Source organism: Podarcis muralis, chromosome 3, assembly GCF_964188315.1.
Source record: "Podarcis muralis chromosome 3, rPodMur119.hap1.1, whole genome shotgun sequence".
Lineage (NCBI taxonomy): Eukaryota > Metazoa > Chordata > Lepidosauria > Squamata > Lacertidae > Podarcis > Podarcis muralis.
Genome location: NC_135657.1, coordinates 41,477,903 through 41,484,099, shown reverse-complemented (window position 1 = coordinate 41,484,099; position 6,197 = coordinate 41,477,903). Strand labels below are relative to the sequence as shown.

The 6,197-nt window shown below is 41.4% G+C and overlaps 1 pseudogene; it reads left to right on the top strand.

The window, feature by feature from the left end:
• The first annotated feature begins 243 nt into the window (after positions 1 to 243).
• LOC114595083 (U6 spliceosomal RNA) lies at positions 244 to 308 on the top strand (annotated as a pseudogene).
• Positions 309 to 6,197: the final 5,889 nt, after the last annotated feature.

Genomic DNA, 6,197 nt, shown 5'->3' with positions numbered 1-6,197 from the left:
TCTGATCGTAGTCACTTCCAATGGTTCCTCTAATTCTTTCTGTTCTTAACCTTCCTTCTTTCACAGCCTCTGAGTTGTTCCCACAAGCGAGTTTAAACAAGCAATGATGTGTTTCTGTGTGGATTTTATGTCTATGATTCCCCTCTATAAGTTCGCAGCATCTCCTCACACGCTGGTGTTTCTGCCAAATCAATCCAAAGGTCTTTTTGCTACTGGCAGCTGCCATCTTCACTCAGTTTCGATGTGCTTCAGCAGCACATATACTAAAATTGGAATGATACAGAGAAGATTACCATGGGCCCTGAGCAGATCACCTCCTATGGCATTGAGTCTGAGTAGGTGAAGAAGTTGAGGAGAGAAATTTTAGAGATATTGAGACATTATTGGGTTAGTGACACTCTTTGGGATCCACCAGTGCATTGTGCCTGGTGGGAAGGGTGTCCTTTAGATTTCAAATGCTCCTTTGGTGGGGAACCACAGACTGTGGCTGCATAATATACCCAGGGGTCTGGAAGGATACTTCACAGCCAGGTGTAGATAAATTTTTCACCTGTCCATACTTTCAGACTTTGGTTAAGCTGCTTAATTTGGTTTGCAGTTCTTCCAATGTTGTTATATTAACAAATACAGTTATTCCAGCAAGGTTTAACCTCCTGAGGCTTCTTTGCAAGTATGGGGGCAATTGCTTCTTAGGAGGGTCTGTAGGAGAGTCACACAGTCTTATAGTATCCCTCCCTCAGTACTGCAAGTGTTAACATTTTTCTTCTGTTTGCAGGGATAAAAGGAAATGGAGCAGAGGTTATGGGAGAAGAGTGTTTGCATTAAGGGGAATGAAATCTCAGGCATTTTAATATTGTTGTTGCGTGTAATTTTTTCCTGCGCACATCATTTTACACTACAATGGACCTTTCTAGCCAGAAGGCACGATGCTATTTTGTATTTCTCAAGAAAAAATGTTCTTTAAAAAATGGTTTGCAGAGTTGTATTTAGATCATAAAAGAGGCCAATAATGAACAGGTCAGTGTGCTGTCCGTTCAGGTCGTGATTGCAGCTGTGAGCACCACCATGCTTGCTAGTACACAGCCATGTACACCTTGAGCTCAAGACCACTTGCCAATTTTGTGAGGGGTCTAGTAGCAGTGATGAGAAAGCCAGCATGTCCCTGAGCTATACCAAACTGCTTGTCACTTGCTGTGTTCCTCCTGCTGCTGTTGCCCAAACAGAAGGGAGCAGGTGATGGAAGGATTAACACAAGGAGACTTGATAAACCTCCACATGTGTAGAGGGTTTCTGCATCATATATGGGAAACAAGGCTGAGATGCTCTGCCCTGCTTCTGACATTACATATATCTGAGGCACTGAAGAGGGGAAACCAATTGTATAGAGCTCTCCTCATGTAGGTGTCGCTGTCCACAAAAGCCTGAAAAAGCCTGTGTGATTGGAGTTCCAGACTGGGCAGAAGTTTAAGCGTGAAGGTTTTTCACTCCAACTCTCATTGCCTGTTTCATAACCAGTTCCCAATACACAGGTGTTGCGTTACAAAGGAGTGGAGGAGAATCTAAAGGGCTGAGATAGTAAATCTGCTCACTAGATATGACTAAAGTGCCACACTTCCAAGCCCTTTAGAACTCTTCATCAGGCAGGGCATTAAGCAGGATGGAGGCGGCTGCAAAGGGATCTGGAAGCACTGTTGTCTGCCAGGCCCCACATCTCTGGTTTATACAGTGATACCTCGGGTTAAGTACTTAATTCGTTCCGGAGGTCCGTACTTAACCTGAAACTGTTCTTAACCTGAAGCACCACTTTAGCTAATGGGGCCTCCTGCTTCCGCTGTGCTGCCGAAGCACGATTTCTGTTCTTATCCTGAAGCAAAGTTCTTCACCTGAAGCACTATTTCTGGCTTAGTGGAGTGTGTAACCTGAAGCGTATGTAACCCGAGGTACCACTGTACAGTAACTATCTAGAGCGGCATTGCAGGTGTTTTGCAAACACAGCTAGATTAGCATCTCAAAGTGTAAATCGAGATGTAAGCTGCACCTAGGATTATCAATTTTTTTAAAGCGAAAGAGCATGTATTTCCCAATTTTTCAGACTAAGAAAAGCTAGTAATTCCTCATTTATGCCTTCACACAGCTGCCTTTGCTTTAAATATGGCGGCTGGTCCACATGACCGCTTGTCCGATGGCTAGAAAGTATGGGTCTGAGCACTTTCCCACTTGGCCCATGTTATCTAGGCCCAGATCCAATAGGTTTTGCCTTTGCCCCACTGCTTTCTCTCGGGAAAACCCACCCTCTAGCACTAACGGGGGAGGGGGATCAGCAATCCACGGGAAACCCGATTCCTGTTTGTTCTGATTCAGCACTAAACCGTGGGTTTCCCCAGGGGGAAGTGGCAGGGGAAATGGAAGCATGGAAGAGCCCTGAGTTTCAAAACATCGGTGTTGCCCATCTTTACATATTTGCTGTCAGGAACACCACTATGAACAGCTGTGAAAACCTAACAACCCAACTTTTCCGTGCAGAGTATGGACCTGCCCTTAGCGAAAGGTTTTATTTATAGTATTAGTTATATTTCCACTCTTCCAAAGGCAGGAATTTAATAGAATGTAGGCAAAATGGAAACAATTCTTTTATGGAAGTGCTGAGGCTCTGTTTAATTCCGTACAGAGCAGCTGTTTGGTGCACATGTTCAATCAACAGCCACACATTTGTAAATTTCCATTAATTCATCTTCTCCTGAGGTTTCTTCTCACTGTTTGACTGACAAAGTTCTGCTTTTATTAGCTCTGACAGATCAGGCTTGGGATTTCACCTCTCTCAGGAAGCCTCATATTGTTATTTTAAGGTGAGCTGTTAAATGCAACAATCTTAATTGTCTAAAGCTCCTAAGACAGTAAACAGGAGATTTTTATTTTTTTTAAGTCAAGTAGTTAGGTACATAATGTAGGCCATTTACAGACTCTCACAGAGTAACTGCAGGTGTGGGGTTCATTCAAATGCCAGCAAATTTAGGTTCCATAATAAAAATAGATTTGGCGCACTTACACAACAAACCCTCCTTCCACCACAAAATCAGACTTTTTGAAGTTAAAATAAAATAAAAAAGAACTGTGGCAGGGGGAATGGACCAGAAAGGGTGGGATGACAATTGTTTGATGTGTCATATAAACTCCAAACCAGAATGAATTAGCACAGCTTTCCTTCACAATCCTTCCTTCAAAACCAATCACTGAAAAGTTGAAAAGCTTGACCGACCAACCCTACAGACCTATGAATGACTTTCATTCTGCTTTCTTCTCCTTCACACAACTGTATTCAGATGAGCTGGAAACCTTTCCACACTTAGAGCCAGGTACCGAAAAGAAATACCTTGTTTCATTTGAAAGTGGATTTGAGGAAATCCTTCTCTTCGAACACATGGCTGAGCTTGAAAATGAGCACCTCTACCATTTTGAGGGAGAGATAAATTGGGTGACTTGAGACCTTTTACGCGTCCTGTTGTATACCAAATTTTGCTGACAAGTGAAACTGCAAGTTTTCGAGCTTCACCAGAAATATATATCACATAACTTACATTTAAAGAAGAGCGGAAAACATTTATTGAATATATGGAAAATAACTGTATACAGCTGAAAATGCTGGCAGCACTAAGATAAATTCAACAGACTAAATAATTTTCGATGGATGTAAAAGTGGAAAACTGATTTGAATGCTTATAGTAAAAAATGCAGGGATGTATGATATGTAAAATGAACCATGGAAAGAGAAGAAGGGAAGTCATTGGATATTTTAAAGTTTGTAAAATGTTTCTTTGGAAACGTAAAATTGAAAACTTAATAATTTTTTTAAAAAAGAAATATATATCACATAATGTTTTGAAAAAGGAAAAGAAATACCATATATTAAGGAATGGCTACTTTTAACATCATCTAATGGGATTTATGTACTGCTTAATCATTGGAACCTTTAAGCAGTTTTTATACAGTATATGTTAAAATTACCAATAAAATCAGCTGTTAAGAACAAGTTAGCCTCTATTTTAAAAAACAAAATTGGCAGTTTTCAAAAGATGTGTTATAACATTATATATGAAAATGCATGCCGAAGTACATGTCCGGGTAGGTTTGCTTAAATAGAAAAGTGTTTAGCAGGCACCGAAAACAGTACACTGAAAGCACTGGCCTAATCTCAAAGTGAAAGGTGCTGCTGCCATACTGAAGGCTTAATTCTTTGGATGTGCGGAATGAACATGAGGTGGTGCTTGTAGAAGTGTCAGTCCTTCACGAACCTATCTGTGCACTCAGATTAGGCTTTGCTCCACATTTCATCTGTTCTCAGTGAATTTTCTGATTCTGGAGCAGAGGACCCCCATCTCCACACGGCACATAGTTAAAACTATAGAACTTGCTCCCACAGGGGTGGCCACCAACTAGGATGGCCTTAAAAGGGGATTGGACAGATTTGTGGAGGATAAAGCCATCAAAGGCCTGATCCAACAGGCTCTTCTTATGCTCTTATGTTTAAATTTTACTCGGTCCTTGCCACTACTAGGAGGTACATGTTGCTCCCCTTCCACTGCCCATCTGGTGAATGGGAAACAGTGGTAGTTCAGCACAGCTCCTGGCCTACCCTGTGGTGGGGGAAGACAGTTGGGGCAGGCACCATTAAGTGGTTCTGAGAGGAGGTAGGAGGCATCTGCAGGTGGTTTACACATGAGAGACTTGGATGTGAATCTCACTAAAAATAATTGATTATTTTATTTATTCATTCAGTTTATATTGCCTCCCTGAGGATGCAGCCTGCGAAATGGCTGCACAGTCCAACCTCGTAGCGGCAAAGGCCGAGGGTTACAGTATAAAAACACAAAACTAATTGACATAATAACAAACAAATCAATAACAGTTCAGGGATGCATTCAGACTAGGCAAAAATCATTGGGAAGGGTGCAGAAAAGAGGGGCCCAAGGAAAGACTGAAAATGCCTTGTTTTGTCCCGCAGTCCTGAGGTTTAGCACCTCTGATCTAAACTTGGTTGCGTTGAAAACTAAAAGCTATTTGTGGAATGTGTCTTTGCCAGTTTTCAGCACTTCCTCCTCCCTTCTGATGACACAACTCACTCCATTCAGAAGGGTCCCCTGTCCCTGAGGGGGCTTGTGGGAGGGGGAGGGGAAATTCACCTTTTGCTAACCTCACTCTGCTAAAGTTGCTCTAGATACAAACCACTGACTGGCTTTTATCATGTCAAGAAATTCCTTCCCAGCTCTCAACTATGAAAGTAAAATTTACTCACAAATTCTCCTTGGCAAAATCAGCTTCATCACCAGCAAGTCCACAATGAAAGCCTACAACTAATTAGAGCCTGGTGTTGAATAGTCTTGATTGTGGAACATATGATAGCATCAAAATTACCCTTCTGCTTCACTGGGGTTGAGAGGTGGACTCTAATGAGTAGTAATATTTTTTAAAAATCCACTAATTACATATTTGCACAATAAAGAGAAACGGCATTGGAGCTTTGCCAGCTTTCTTGTTCTTTATTGCATGTTTTACAAAACTGTGTAATTATAACTGAGAATGTTTACTCAAGAGATAGGAAATGCTTCAAAGGATATTTGCAGATCTCTGGGCAATGTTCCCTCTCCCCCCTCCCCCCACTCAGAGATGTCTACTTAATATTGCACTTAGAGTTTAAAACTTTCAAATTGGAGTGTTAAGAGAGATGAGGATTGGAAGAGGAAAGATGGGGAATTGCACACCACTGCATCTTCCCAGACAAACAAGTTCAACTGTGATCATCAGTGTTGAAGCAATGATTCTTCAACATCAACTTTGTTGGACTGGTCATGTTGTGCGGATGCCTGATGATCGTCTTCCAAAGATACTACTCTATTCTGAACTTAGAAATGGAAAGTGTAATGCTGGTGGTCAACAAAAGAGGTTTAAAGACTCTCTCAAGGCAAATCTAAAAAAATGTAGTATAAACACCAACAACTGGGAAACACTTGCCTGTGAGCTCGAACTCAGGACTGTGATAACAACAACAACAACAACAACAACAACAATTTATTTATACCCCACCCTCCCTGGCCAAGACCGGGCTCAGGGCGGCTGACATCAGGTATAAAAAACAATTGATTAAAATACAACTTAAAAACAGGATTAAAGTACAACTTAAAATGCAGCCTCATTTCAGTGGA